The sequence below is a fragment of the Alligator mississippiensis genome, chromosome 9, assembly GCF_030867095.1.
Source record: "Alligator mississippiensis isolate rAllMis1 chromosome 9, rAllMis1, whole genome shotgun sequence".
Classification (NCBI taxonomy): domain Eukaryota; kingdom Metazoa; phylum Chordata; order Crocodylia; family Alligatoridae; genus Alligator; species Alligator mississippiensis.
In genome coordinates this window covers 74,767,942-74,783,419 of record NC_081832.1, presented here as the reverse complement: position 1 = coordinate 74,783,419, position 15,478 = coordinate 74,767,942, and the positions used below count along the sequence as shown (strand labels likewise).

The window sequence follows — 15,478 nt, the reverse complement described above, 5'->3', positions numbered from 1 at the left end:
ATGGTCCTGTTTGAGCGAACCCCCCCAATACAAAATTAGTATACAAGGGATACTTCCTTCCCCCACCCCTCATTAAAAATACTTTTATTTTCTGGCTCCAGCATCAGGTGGAAAACGAGCTATCTAGAAACAGTAACCACTGTGCGGGCCGGGAGCAGTCCGAGGCTTTCGGGGGCGCGTGGTGGGCTGTGGCCGGGAGCCTGCAATGGTAGGGCAGGTACATTTGCACGACGGACTAGAATTAAGCATGGACTCGTAGCGGTTAATTAAACATTGTTTTACTTACACTGTAGGTGGTCGCGGTGCAGGCAGGAAAAACTTGCTTGAGTTGCAGTTACAGACAAACACAAGTGGAGTTTGCTAGGCTCCACCGAAGACACACGAGCAGAGTTTGCTAGGCTCCGCAAAACAAACACGACAGAGCTCTGGATACCCTTGACAAGCGCGCAAAAACCGTAGATACGTCTTAAGAAGAATTTAACGAACGAGACGGGAAGAGGTTGGTGGTTGATCAGGCCGCCAAACTCCTCTGAGAGACACACAAAGTTTCTATTACTCTGCCGCGTGCTCAGAGTCCCCACGAAATGGTTATGGAGTCCTCTACAACTTGGGCGGAAACTGCTCTAACCTTTTATACGGCTAGCGAGCCAATTGCTAGCCGCCACGTAGAAATAATTTAGGAAAAGCCAATAGTGGGAAACAAATTTACATACGGATGGCAGGAACTCCTTTGCACCGGGGTTTTCTCTCTGCAGCTGAGAATTGCACCGTGCAAAGAAAGCTCCATGTGGCGGGAAATAATTACGCAGTGCCGAAGCGCGCACACAATCATTGGGTCATGACAACCACAAGAGATGCCAACCAGCTTCACCCCATGTTATGGTATGGCACCAAATCAAATATTTGGCTATCAAACTGCTAACAAATGTTGGTGTGATAAACTGTTGTAATAGGGAGCTGACCTTGTCTGTGAAGACGGAGACAAAAAAGGCCTTGAGCACTCCAGCCTTTTCTGCATCCTCTGTCACCAGGTTGCCTCCCCATTCAGGAAGGGACCCACACACTTTCCCCGATCGTCCTCTTGCTACCGACATACTTGTAGAAACCCTTCTTGTTACCCTTCGCATCCCTTGCTAGCTGCAACTCCAATTGCGCCTTGGCCTTCCTGATTTCATCCCTGCACGCCCAAGCAATGCTCTTGTGTTCTTCCCTAGTTATCTGTCCAAGTTTCCACTTCTTATAAGCTTCCTTTTTGTGATTTAGTTAACTGAAGAATCCCCTGCTAAACCAAGCTGGTCTTCTGCCATACTTGCTACTCTTCCTGTGCACCAGGATGGTTTGTTCCTGCATTCTCAGTAAGGCTTCTTTGAAGTACAGCCAGCTCTCCTAGACTCCTCTCCCCCTCAGTCTGGCTTCCCAGGGGATCCTGCCCATGAGGTCCCTGAATGAGTTGCAGTCTGCATTTCTGAAGTCTGGGGTCCTTTCTCTGCTGCTCTCCATCCTTCCTTTCCTCAGGATCCTGAACTCAACCATCTCATGGTCACTGCTGCCCAAGTTGCCATACACTACTACATTCCCTGGTTGTGAGCGGCAGCCAAGAAGGGCAATTCATGCTAATGCAACAGGAAGTGGACATGTGTGTAATTTAAAGTGAAGAGACCTGTTATTATGTGAAAGAGTCTGAGAAATCGAGAATTCTTATAGGTAACCTATATAGCTAGTCTGTGTATAGTTACTACTTGTCCTGTTATCCTGTGCTGAATCTGAAATGCTTTGAAACCCTTGCTAATGTGCTTCCTGTTAAGTCTCCTCTCATTGCTCTAGCTAACTTTGGTAGTTGTGATCTTGTAGGTGCAGACCAGTGGTGCTCACAGTTTTGTGTCCCATGGGTCAGATGACTGGTGTGAGGTCTGGGTTAGGCCCTGGGCTGCCTCCACCTGGCCGGGACTGGACTCCATGGACCCTGTACCACCCCTGCCCAACTCCCCCGTGTACCAGGATCAGGCGTGATCTACTGTGCCATGGTCCATGGGGATCTCCACAGATCTTTGGGGAGCCCTGTATGCTGGATGACAAGCCTCGGGGACTAGATCTGGCCCATGGTCTGGGGGGTTGAGCCTCCCTTGTTCCAGACTACTTAAAATTTTTGCAATATGAAGTAACTCGGGGGAAATCCTTAACAAGTGATTTCATGCTGTCCTCTGTCAAAAGATTGGCACAATTTCCATGCAGTTGAAAAGTTACTCTGCCTTATGTTGTTGAAGTCATGGTTAAGGTTTTATTAGTGTGTGCATTTAAAGTTGGAAAACGTATTACTTTTAATATGTAGAGATACAGATTTAGCGCTTAAATTCTTCTTTATTCCTTAAAAAGATAAAACTCTGTAAGATAGGCATCTTTGTCTTGGTTTGCTAGTGTGGTGTAGCGAAAGGCATAGAAATGTAATTCAGTAATTCAGAAAGAGATTTTGAATATAGTTTGCTCTTTCTCAATTCAAGAATGGTGTTTCATGGGTGGCTGTACATCTTTGCCAACCTGGAGTTTATAGATTTGCCACCAACTTAAAACTGCAGGAAGTTATACCCACCCTAGCCCCAAGCTGCAGATCTGTTCATAAATGACACTGATCTAATCAGTGTGTTATATATAAAGGTAACAAACACACAAACAGATCGCAAGGCTCTAAAAGAGGTATTAACCCCTTCTAAAATATTTACAAGTGGTCACTTCTGGCAGGTTATTTTTTGTGCAGTAAATTAGTCCATAAAAAACATTTTGGGCATTTCAGATACATGTGAGGTCTATTGCTTTTCCACTTCTACATTTTATTTCTCATTTCTGTTGAATTGCAAACTGTCATAGCCTCAATTATGGCACAGTGTGACTTCACAGTAAAGAGGAGGACCACTGTTTGCCTGTAGCAGTAGTCCGTATCAGTCCCCCTTCATAGAGAGCAATGGCATGTAAGGCAAATGACAGATAGCTAGTTTACCAGGCACGCTGCAAATACTGAAGTATTACATTGTGTTTCCATGGCAAACCCCTTGAAAGTGGTGTGTAGAAAACCTCTCCAATGAGTACTAGTGCTTTCCTCAAAAATATTGAACCCCCAAATATATTAATATGAATAGCTTGCTAATCAGTTAGGAAGCATGCTGCTTTGCATTTAATTGACTTCACTGAGCTATGAATAGGATGAAATGAAGAAGTTGCCAGAAAAACCAGAAACTTTATTAGATTTCACATTCTCATTTGCAGGATAAGTAGCATATGCATCTTGTCATTTCTCCAGCTCCGCTGGCATCAGTTCATGTTATAATATTTAGTTAATAAGGAGGAAAAAATTTCCAAAAGACTTCCTTTCAGTGGGTTGTAGAAGTCACTGTAGCTGCTTTACCCTCTAATTTCATACTGGCAAGAATACTCAAATGGGGATTTTGTGAGATGTAGAGTAGATTTTCATCATTGATTATTTTCCTTTTTCATTTGCAGTTTTCTGGAACTGATTTAGTCTTAAGCTGTTCTAACTCTAAAATTTTGCATTTGCTCAAGACTTCCTACCTCTTTCATTCCTTGCTTGTTAGCTTTGCTGATTTTCCCAACAGTGAAAACCCCATTTGCAGTCTTACTGCAAGTTCATTGTTTCCATAGCTGTCCTGTAAAATTAACTTGAACAAAGGGGGAAAATGTATATGCAAATGGATGGGAGGGAGGAGAGTGGTAAAGACATTTCTGCCATGACTTTCTGATAAACCTGCTTCCTCTCAAGGACAGGCACTGTTCCACATTCATGCTGGTTTCTGTCATGCAATTTAATTATAAATAAACGTGCAACCCAGAAATACTGAATGACTTTTCAGATTTACCACCCTCTCTTTTTCTGCATCTTTTTGTTTTAATTAAAAATAAAAAGTATCCTTTTTAATTTTTTATAGTAGCCATATTTACTTAAGAGACAAACCGGGTGAGTTGCAATGCATAAACGCAGTTCTAAGAAGGCTACAGCTATTTAAGCTACACGTTGCATATAGGTAAGTTTTCAACTTGGTAAAAGGCATGACTTTTATTAATGAGAGCTGCATGACTAAATGGTTGTGTGCCCCTCTGATAAATTGCCTTTTACTACTTCAGTCTCTTATCTTGCTAGATGCATGTCCTCTGATCAACACCTGTGTTGAGTCTCTATTTTATTCCAGAGGCAAGCACAGCTATCATTCAGACTACACTTGAAATGTTAACAGGATTCTTAATAGCACTCTGGGAAACAGGCATGACAGACATAATTGAAATCACATGAGATCACAGGAAGCAGGTACATATCTCCAGTGTAACAGAATTGTCCTCCAAAAAATGTAAGTTTGGAGTAGGCATTTTTGTGAAATATTGCCCACTGCAGAAGGTGCTAGTTTGACTCAAAAAGAGGTCAGTATAACATAGTGATTTTTCAGCCAAGGTGCTGTAGCACCCTGGGGTACCTGGAGATCCTTCCAAGGGTGCTGTGGGGTGCCATGCAGTGTCAGCACTGGTGTGTGTGCAGCATGATTCTCAAGCTAAACCCAGAGATTTCAACTGGGAATCCATAGTGGTTAAACCGTTCTGACCTGCTATAGTTTTTCTGAGTTCTTTGTAACAGAAGAACTGGACTTATTTTTCTGTAGTCAAAAAAACGAGTGAAAACCTAAGGGTTGACATTTTTTTCTGAAGGGTGCCTTGAGTCTAAAAAGGTTGAGAACCACTGGTCTGAAGGAAATGAATAGACAGATGTTAACAGATCTGGTTCAGAAAAGGAATATGAACAGTTCTCATAAGTATGCTGGAATAAAAGGGACTTTCTTCACCAACTCCCCTGTAGATTCCAGCCTTGCAAGGTCAAGCAGATGGATAGAAGCAGCATGTGGTGGAGATGGTAACTATTGTATGAGGGGTTTGTAGGCGTGTTGCAAAATTCAGCTGCCTCATCCCTGTTTCTCCAGCTTTTTTTTGTCCTGTTTAGAAAGAATTAACAGGCAAAAGGGTTAGGTTGCCTTTTGAATATAATTTCTATCACTTAATATTTCCTGAGAGTAGTGATCATAGGGTTCAATGAAAGACAGGCGTACGTGATTGAGAAGAACTAAACAACCGATTTTTTTAATGTGAGCAGTAGGCAACCTCTGCAGACCCTTTGCATCTCTCTCTAACTAGCTATTCTCTATCTCGGGGACCATCTCCCAATTCCCAATTTCCTCAGTCTCTTGCATTAAGGAGCATCTTTATATTATAGCTTCATTTGCTACACTGAGATCCCTTTAGATTCTCAAAGACTTTATCTAGGAGCATTAACTAAAAAAAAAAACAAAAAACCTGTTTCCAGAAGGCAACAAGCTCTGCATCCAGAAAAAAATATAGTATAAAAAGAATAATCTTAGCTATTTCGCTGTTTGATTTTTTAAGAACCAGGCAGTAGTCCAAGAGGTCAGCGGGGGGGAAAAAAAAGAGAGAGTGAAAGAAATTCTCCTTGCAATTTAAAATTAAACTCCATGGTAGCTTTGTTGTTATTCTTACCTGCTGTGACTTACTCCCAATAGCTCTGTGAAATACTAAAATAGGAGAGTGGTGACTTGACGTAGAGAGAACGTGATGATGAGCAAGACCTAGGGAAGAACTGGACACTTCCTCATTAAACAATAGGGGTTTAACAACAATACGTTTAAATTGGTTTTTAAGTAGTGTGGGTGAGTTACGCTAGGCGGCGAGATGCACACGTCCTGAATTTTTTTACATCTTTTTTATACTAAGACTAGACTGTATCTTTGTGAGACTAGAGATGCATGTTTCTGCAGGTGAGGCCTTCTGTGAGACCACATTCATTTTTTTTTAAGCCATGGGTACAGTGAAGAGACAGATGTACCCAGAAGCCAGATATGCCTTTCTAGACTTGGAGAAATGTCACTCATGCATGCATCGCCATCCACTTAATGCTTCAGTGAGTGGCAGAACTGAATAATGCAACTTAACCAATTCAGGTGCCAACAGTTAACATTTTAAAGGCAGCCAAGAATTTGGGGAAAAAAATAGGTCTCTTGTTTTGCCATCTAAAAACCCCTTTAATAAGATGTTGGGCTTGTCAGTTCACAATAGTGGTCTAAAAGCACTGCATTCAGAAAGTTATGTTGAAGGCTTGGAGCAGTTCTGTTGGAAATAAATTCCTGTTTTTAAGGTTTTAAATATGCTGGGGATACGGAAAAATATCTTGTTAAATATCCTCCTTGTTAAACTAGTATATAATACAACTTTGTCGCTCCTTGAAAATACCACAATGCCACTCTTTGGAAAGCTGCTGATGCTTTCTGGCTGTAGTTGTTTGTCTTAATGTCATTCCCCTCTCTAAAAGAAGAGAACAGGAATTTAGTGAACTGCTAACCTCACCTGTCTTAGCAGTGCCACTGAGAACTGTTAATCCAGGATACTGAAACATGTCAGCAAATTTTGGTGCTATTCACCAGGACCTGCAGCTCCTGTAAGCTAAGATCCCTGTGATTTCATTGTTGCCCATATGCCAAACGTCTGCTTTTTGGGAGGGCAGTACGATTCCTGTTGTAAACAGAATTTACAGAGTAAGGTTACTTCCTGTAGTGTATAAATACAGCAGTCAGAAACCTGACTGCATCCTGGGTCTAATTAGTAAGGTAGACAAGACTTAAGCAGTCTTCCCCAGCGGAGCTAAGTCTTGAACATATATGTCTATCGTTTTAAGGAGGCAGGCAAGTCTAAAGTTCAGGTTTTAGCATCAGCAATGCTGATTTTGGTTAAATAGATTCATTCTGCTGTTAAACATAGTGCTGACTAAATTTGGCCCAAAGGGGAAACCTTTGTGGCTTGAGTCATGGTTTGAGAGTTCTTTATTTCCAGAGCTTTAGTTCACTCATGGAGCAAAATTTAGGTCCTCTCCACAAACTGGTAAACTCTGATTTAAAAAAAAAAAAAAATGTTTATCTCCTGACTGCATGTGGTGTGTGCAACCTCCATGTCGCCTATTGTTTGTTAGTATTTTTTGTGCATCTTATTCAGTGTACTGAACTGTTGCACAGTAGTCCACATTTGCAGCAGCCTCTTAAACAGGCTGTAGTTATGTACTTTTTATGTATCCTAAGGAGTGCAGCACTGAAAATATATCACAAGGCAAAGGACAGATGAGTCTCTGCCTTTTTCTAAAATGGGGAATATTGAATGCAGTAGATTCTAGCCAATGTTTCTTCAATTAGATCATGTAAGTAAAGGATTTTTTTTCTCTTCCAGATAGTCTGCATAAATTTTAATACCATCCCTGTGGTTTCAGAAGAAGATATTTAAGAATTAAGTAGCTTAAAAATGCAAATCTTCTTCAGAATATTGCAAAAGCCAATCTAGATGCATCACTCCATACAGTTACAATGAAGGAACAAGATCGGTCTTTCTATATTTCCTGTCCTACACAGCCACAAACTTCAAAATATGGGGTGCTTGAACTAAAGCTCATTGAACAAGCTTTAGGTAAGCGCCCCCACCGCCATTTTGCCCTGCAGGGGCACTGAATACTCAAGACGCTGAGACTGCTGGAGCGTGCTAATTAGCATGCTCCAGCAGACTCAATTAATCTGCTGGATTAATTGAGCCTGCTCTAAGACACTGCAATTGCAGCATGTTGGAGTATGCATCCCCACATGTCTATATGCACCCTCAATCCTCTCTCTTATATGGTCATATCTGATACTTCTGCTTTTTCTGAATCTATACAGTGATGCTATCCATAAAGATGACTCATTTGAGGAAATACAGCTTTTTAAAAGTACATTGTACACTTTCCAGATCAGTTCAGATGCTATTTGATTCCTCTGGCAAACTCTTCTAGGGTTCTGGTTCCTCTCGTATTCCCTTTCTACCTTAATCTAAGAGGGTACAGCCACAACAACGTGCTAAGTAATAGTTTCAGTCTATCCTTATGTCTTCCCATTGCAGGCTGGTAGTCTTGTCTTGTAACGAGATCCCCTTATGATGGTGGTTTTGCTATCTTTCCAGGTTCTCTCCATGCAAGCTGTTTTTCTCAGAAATTTCCCACTGTTAATAGCACCACTGATGTTCAGGATGTTGCGGTTAAAATGCCATCAGCTCTCGGGGACCTTGTGCTCCTGCCATTGGGACTGCACTGTAGTGGTAACGGTAGGGGAATGTTTGTTAGAAAGGCCAGTTAAGTCGATTGTAACAGCATTATCTTGCAATCAGTGAATTGGAGAGATGAATCTTTTTTTTTTTTCTTCTTTTTTTTGTAATACCATTTTAATGTTCTTTCAGTCTGATATGAAGCAACTGTCACACAGTTGTTTTGTTGTTTTTCTTGCCACCATGGTGAAGTAGAAATGCAGCACTGTAAACCTGACAGGTTTTCTTTATTATGCGACAGTTTTTGCTGTGGATTTTTTTTTCCAGAAAAATACCGCAATTGTGATGGGATATCAACAGTTATTCATACTTTTTTTTAAAAAGCCCTAATTCTGCAAATTCATCTTATTTTAAAGTGTGAAACTAAGTGGTAAGGAACTTTGGCCAGATTTCCAAAATTGTAGACTACCCAGAAGATTTCCTTGTGACACTTAGGGATAGGATTTCCAAACAGACTTGGTGATTAAGCTGAGTTCTCTTGAAATCAGGCTCTTACTTTTCAGTGAAAATGAGCAAGTGAATTTTATCCTAAAGTGCACATTTGATAATGCTTCACTAGAACAATAAAACTTCAGGTGTTTTGAACTGTTCATTTAAGCGTGAATACAAGTAGGCTACCGTCAATCCTCTGGATCGTGGTGTACGTGTAAGAGGTCTAGGCAAGCGCCTTATGAATGCACTTGTTCAGAGTCCTGTGACCATTGCACCAAGACCTTGGACACGTACATTGAGCCTCTTGCCTAGGCAGAAGTATGGAGGAGTGGAGGCTGCCCAAGACCTATCACCCCTTCCCTTCAGGCCATTGAGACAAAATCCAAAGGCCAGACCGAGTCCAGACGTTCAGTGCCTCGATGGTTGTAGCTGCTGCCGGAGAACGACAGATAAGAACTGCTGCTGACTGCCGAATCCCTAGGCAAAGACATGTTTCTGCCAGGGTGATGGCTCTTGTCCTTTCTCCAGCTAACGGCTGCCCACAAGGCAGTGGGGGAGGCGCCCAATATTTGCCTTACTCTAGAGTTTGCAACCTTGTGATATAGGAGCTACCCCACCACATTTGGCTCCATTATGTTGCCCCCAAGTCCTCCAGTCAGATGCAGTTTATGGTTATACCCAGGACCATCAGCCTGAATAAAAGATTTATTAATTATATATATTGATTACCTGCAGCCCTGAAGCAAAAGGACTGTGAAATAGGATCAGTCTGGTATTATCCTTGTCAGTGTAATTATGGGGAGGGATGTGGGAGAATTACATACAAATGTCCTGTAACATGAATTTGGTGACTTGGCCTTAATCCTTAGTTGCTAACCATCTGTGGTGTCTAGGGATATTGAGAGTCTTGAATGCTCAGCACCTTTCGGGATCAGGTCCTTCATCTTCAACGAGCTTTAGTTAAAGCGCCTCTGCTGCCATTTTGAAGTGTAGGGACACTGAATAGACATGACACGGTGGCTGCTGTATTTAATTGTGTGCTAATTAGCATGCGTTGGAGAAGACATCTGGCATGTGTATAAGTATACAGTATAACCTAAATCTTACTTCAGATGTGTTCTGCTGGTTTTGAGGTGTTACTTATCTTTGGAAGACAACAGACTACCAGCATTCAGAGATGCGTGCGCATTTAAATGTGAAATGCCTTGTAGACCCTTGTAGGCTATAAGCATTCAGAGATGCCAGGGTAGTTAAATGTGAAAAATAGTAATTGCTTTATAACTTTGGCACATTGCCCGTTAACTTTGCTCACGTCATGCATGCATGTGACTGTGAAAGTAATGACTTGAATACATACAGAAGAGCAAGATAAAGTACCACTGTTGCTCAGAGCCTAACAAACTGTTTGCAAGTACATTTTTTCACATCTTGGTTACTTCTCATTTACCAGTAATTAATATTCCAGTTTCTGGACAACTCTGACCCTGCATTTACACAGCTTTACATATAATTGATGATATAATCAGTAGCCTACTAAGTGAGAAAATAATTATAGCTGCTAGTTTAGAGAAATTGCAGCAAGGGACTTATTCTTAGAATAAAAGGTGGTGGCTTTAGTGCAGGAAGGAGAAATGCATGTATTGCAGTTTTTATTTTCGAATGCCTATATATGATTTCAGAAGAACATGTTACAAGATTTTATAATCTAATAATCCATTTTTAGAAAGGGGACTTCAAATGACAAGAAGGGAAATTCCATTTATTTCAGAAATGTATCTGACGAACTAACCGGACTTTAGAGTGCATAACACATGCTAACTTAGTTCTGCTCTTTTGAACAGGCTTATTAACATGCATAAAGTTTAGCACATGTAACTAACTGTAGGAATGTGGCCTAAGTAGTACAAAACTGTCCTTGCTCCATTAATGCTGCTGCTTCATTCCGGAACCACCAAAACTACTTGGCCTTTTCTGAATGTTTAAGCTTGGCAGGTATCTAGAAGAAAAACAAGTGAACAGAAATAATTTATTCCATAGATCAGTCTTTTAACCAGTGTCTTGGTAGCTGATCTGCCTGGTTTTGTTCAGTAAAATTGCCTGTCTAACAGTATCCAAAAGGGGTTGCACCATACTTTCAGAAATTTGAGGCAGCCAGGGGCTCCTAAGGGCATATTATGGCTTCACGTGGATGCTCCAGCTGGATATAAGGACACAGTGTTTCATGTGCAGTTATTTATTTTACAGTTTTCTCATTCAGAATATGGTAACATCTATTCTGGTCCCAGTAGCACTCTTCCATAAAAGAACAGACATCCTAATGTAAAAATGTATGTACCAAGCGATTGTTCAATGCTTTAATGGTATAAATACAATAGGAAGAGAGTTCCAGTAAACCAGTGGTCCTTTTTAAAATTATTTTTCCCCAGCTATGATAACTGTGTTTAACCTTGCTTTTAGAGGTTAAACACTGACACGCACGATTGCGATCTTTGTTTTCCTGTGACTTGATTTGGCACTATCTGATCATGTGTGTGTGCAGTTGTAATGCGAGCATGAAGGTCTGGCTGTACAAAACCTGTCCATCCACCTCATTTCCATGTCCCACCTCATTGTGCACTATAATGGTTATTTATGCCACTGTACATACACTTTTCTACTTTGTTCACTGAAGCAAGTCCTATCCAACCTACAGGGCTCCCTGCTCCCCTGGCCCCAGGTTTGCCTTTATCAGGAGCAAATGTCCTGGTGACATTGTCATCTCAACTAGCTAGTGCCAACAGCCAGTCCTTAATTCTTCATATTTTATTGCAAAGAATCATGCCAAACCAACATCGATGGTTTCCCTTTCTGAAATCAGTTGGACCACTGTCCCCAGTAACTGGCTGTATACGGTGACAGTTGAAGTGCTGTCACCCAGCTGAAATATAGTATCGACCTGCTTCTCAAAAAAAAATCCCCCCCCCCCCCCAACCTCTTTTGAAAGAAATTGTCCACGGTATTTCTCTGCTTCGCTCCAAGCATTGATTTATTCAGTTGGATGCTTGCAGGTATCCCAATATTACCTGAAAATTTTTCATCCAGTCAAAGTTGACTAACTCGTCGAGTCACATTTTTAGCAGTAGGAGAGAATAAGGAATGGCTTACTGGATCAAATTCAATTACAGTGGCCACGTTCACACAAGTGTGGATGTCTGTTTCCCTGGGGACAAGAAGAAGTGGCACAACTTGTGGCACTGCTGCTTGTCTCTGGGGAGTGTCTGTGCCACATGCCCTCTGGCACATGGCAGGTTACCCCAGATGGGGTAGGGGAAGCTGGGGCCACCAACAGTACTAGCCCCAACAGCCTTACCAGGAGGCCTGGGAAGCTGCACCCACGGTGCTCCTGCAGCTGGGAGCCTGGCTGGTAGCCAGAGTGTGGCTCCGGCCAGCTAGATTCCAGTTTTGGGCACACCGCCACGTGCACCTCCCCGCTTTTTTCTGCACAGGTTTTTTGACCCCAGGGTCAACCCTCTCCCCCACTGCAAGGTAGCAGCATGGGGAACGCCTGAAATGGGCAGTGTGTCACCACAGACTGGTCTGCAGCACCACATACCGCATGACCACGCTCGTCTGGATGCAGTCAGTCTGACTAATCCTGTAGCCTGACCTAACACCATGAGTTTCAGATGAGATCTGGTAGCTTTAAAGTAAAAACAAATATGAGTAAACTTATTGCATTGATGCTGGCAAACACGAGAGATTGATGCTCTTTGATATAGCTTCCTATCTTCCAAATGTTTAAAATAGCTGGCAAGAGTGAACCAGCTCTAGTAAGCTAGCAAAACCCCCAGCGCTTGCTGGGAACTCTACTCATAATTTACTAGAAAAACCACTGGGACCTTTCTGAATACAGCTTTTTTTGGTTCTATTTTCCTTGTTTTTCAGCTCTTCCTGTCTTTCAGTTCCTCTTATTTTCTCTCCCATATAAAATGAATTTTATGTAATGATTGTGTTTCGATTACCATGCATTTTCATAGCGCTTCCAGCTGAATTGTTTAATTTGGTATTCTTGTTGGATCGGAAAAGCTAACTGAGCGCTGGTAAAAGTTAAATTTAAACACTGGGATTTGTAAATTATCCCTGATCTTGATCTAGCATCTGTCCTTAACTCATGGCCTCCAGGTGGGTTTAGTTAACACCCTAGCACCTCTCCCCTTCCTCTACAGAATGGCTTTGTTCTGGACTACCCAAAGCACTGCTTTTTATTAGCATATTGGAATGTGACTTTTTTTTACCCTTAATATCCAGAGATTTGTGTCTACAAATACTAATTCAGAGTCCACCTGGAGCTACACGTTTTTGAAGATGTAAGAAGTGAAAGATTTGTTTTTCTTTGTCTAAGTTTTTGGATGAACACATTTTTATGAACTATACTAAATAACTTTCTACACTAGGGAGCCTTTTCAACAAAGTTATGGTTTACACCAATTTGAAAGTCTTTAGGATGTTTTAAGCAGGCACAACCTTTTCTTCTGTTCTGCAGTTTTCTTGGCCCTTGCAAGGTCAGAAACAGCAGTTGTGCTGACTGTTTTCAATTTGAGTCATTCCGTGTTCAAATTATATTGCAGTAGTGCCAAAGGACCCCATTGTGCTAGGCATTGTAAAAACACACGACAGATTGTCAGCTCATCGAGGCAGGACTAGAAGTAAAAGCTTTTGCAGTTAGAGACTAAGATCATATGATCTTTTAGTTGTGCTTTGCAGATGGCTCCATGTATAAACCATGCTGGGAACCCACTTTGGGTATTGCTGGTTGATAGGTCAACACAAAAATGATCCCAGAATCACAGTGGGTAACGCAGTAGGAAGTATAACCCAACACATTCTTGGGAAAAATCATTCTTCCTCCACCATCAGGTATGTAAAGCAGAAGTTAAATCTTTAGAGAAAAACAATAATAAATAAATAATCTTGATAGATCATGTATCATCTGAGCTATACTGTTCAGGGTTACAGAAATATTTCTACATCGGTATTTCATGCTTTCAGTGAATTCTTCGCCGAAGGCACACTGGGTTTTGTCTTCTCATAGCTGCAGCTACAGGGGAGGATGCTTCAGAGCATCCCTTCTGTACTGGAACCAAGGTAGAAAGCCAGGGAATACCTTTTTCTTACAATTAAGGGACAGTGTTTGTAAAACAGTGACAAACTTTTGCTCTTGTTTGGTTGTTCAAGTCCTGCCACCCAGTAAATATCCCAGTAAGTTCTCATGTAAAAGTGAAATGTTTCCTCTGCCTCAAGAATGGAGGAAAGGCCTTTGCAGATAGTCTGTACTGGATGGTTGGTGATTTTCTGGTGCACTACTGGTAAAATAAATGGTTTCCATAAATCATGTTGATTTCTGGTTGCTATGTAAAACTTCTATGTTATTGTAATAATTTATTTTTAAAAAACACTCAGTTCAGGAGAAGGCACTGAGTTTTGTGCACTTGAACTTGGTTTCTAAAATACAGGGTTGTTTAAATGCTACTTCCATCCTATTCATTTAAAATACTGTAAGTGTTAAATGATGTAAGGTTATTTGGAGGGAACTTGTTTTCAAGGATCTGGGTGTATGGTGGGAGGTGCAGGGAAAACCTGCCTGTCCACTTCCCTTTCCTCTAGAATATAAAAAGATTCTTTCTCAAAATCTGCAGAGCTCTCTCCTAACCTCTCCAGTCCCATTGTCAAGCAACCTCCTGATCAGCTTCATCAGGTGATGGGAGCACCCAGCACATGATCTTTCCAGTTTCCTCTCCTGGGGCCTTTTCTTTTCTACAAGAACTTTGTCCTTCCACAGCCCTTTCTTATACACGTAGAAGCCTTGGCTTTTGTCTTGGCCACCAGCCCTCACTGTACTGCTGGCGGATGTCACTCCTGATTTTTCTGCTGAATCTTAGCACTTCGTTCTTCCCTCTGCTTTGCACCCAAACTTTCTCTCTTTTGTTTCCCTTTCTCCAGAGTGACTTGCACAGAAGCCTAACTTTTGCCATTTCCTTTGAATCTAGCATCCACCGTTAATACAGCATCTGGTACTGGTTTGGCAAAACAGGCAAATCATCTTAGGGGAAACCTGTAGCTTTCCCCAGCAGTTGCCATTCAGCTGTGTACGTCAAGATGGTTCCTCTTGGGGCTGTTTGCTCAGCTGTCTGCAGCAGCCTCTCAGAGCAGGATTACCTAGAATAGCCGGGGAGATCCCAAAGCTGTTTGCAGAAGGCACGCAAAAAATACCGGGTTTCTTAAAGTGCTGAAGACCTTCTGGTATTCTCAGCTGGTCCTCCAGGTAGAACACCCCAAAACAACGTCACTGAAGGTTTCTGCCCATCCTTAAGGTTTCTTAAACAGAACACCAGATTGTTTCCACACACACCATGAAATAGGGAAGGCCAAGGCTGATTTCCTGGGCTTTCTGCCTGATGCTAGAGGATGAAAAAATAGTAGGATTTATGATGAGATTTATTATTATTACTATTTTTATTTTTATTCTTTTTGTTTGTTTATTTGTTCATTTTTATTTTTTCCCCATCATCATTATGACTTTTCCAGTCCTAAAAGTAGTGATCAGAAAGGAATAATTCTCATACACAGTAATTAATTGCCTGTTAACTGTCACCAGGAAGCAAATGGTAATCTTAGTCACAAAAAAGAGTTGACTTGGGAAAGAGAGTGGAGGCAGTGATTCTTTTGTCAGACACTGAAAGTAGAATTTAAAAAATGTAGACACCATAGTAGCTACTGGATATTTGCATTCGTCTTTGAAGATAAATTTGTTTGTAGAGTTCTTGTTTTTCCATGTTTAGAGATGCACAGCAGAATTACAGCCATCTAAATCATTATAATTATGAGAATG

The 15,478-nt window shown here is 41.4% G+C and overlaps 1 protein-coding gene across 3 annotated transcripts in view; it reads left to right on the top strand.

Annotated features, from left to right (window-relative positions):
• The window catches only part of RNF130 (ring finger protein 130), an 82,061-nt gene that overhangs the window by 17,130 nt on the left and 49,453 nt on the right, over positions 1-15,478 (top strand). The gene's annotated exons all lie outside the window — the stretch shown is intronic.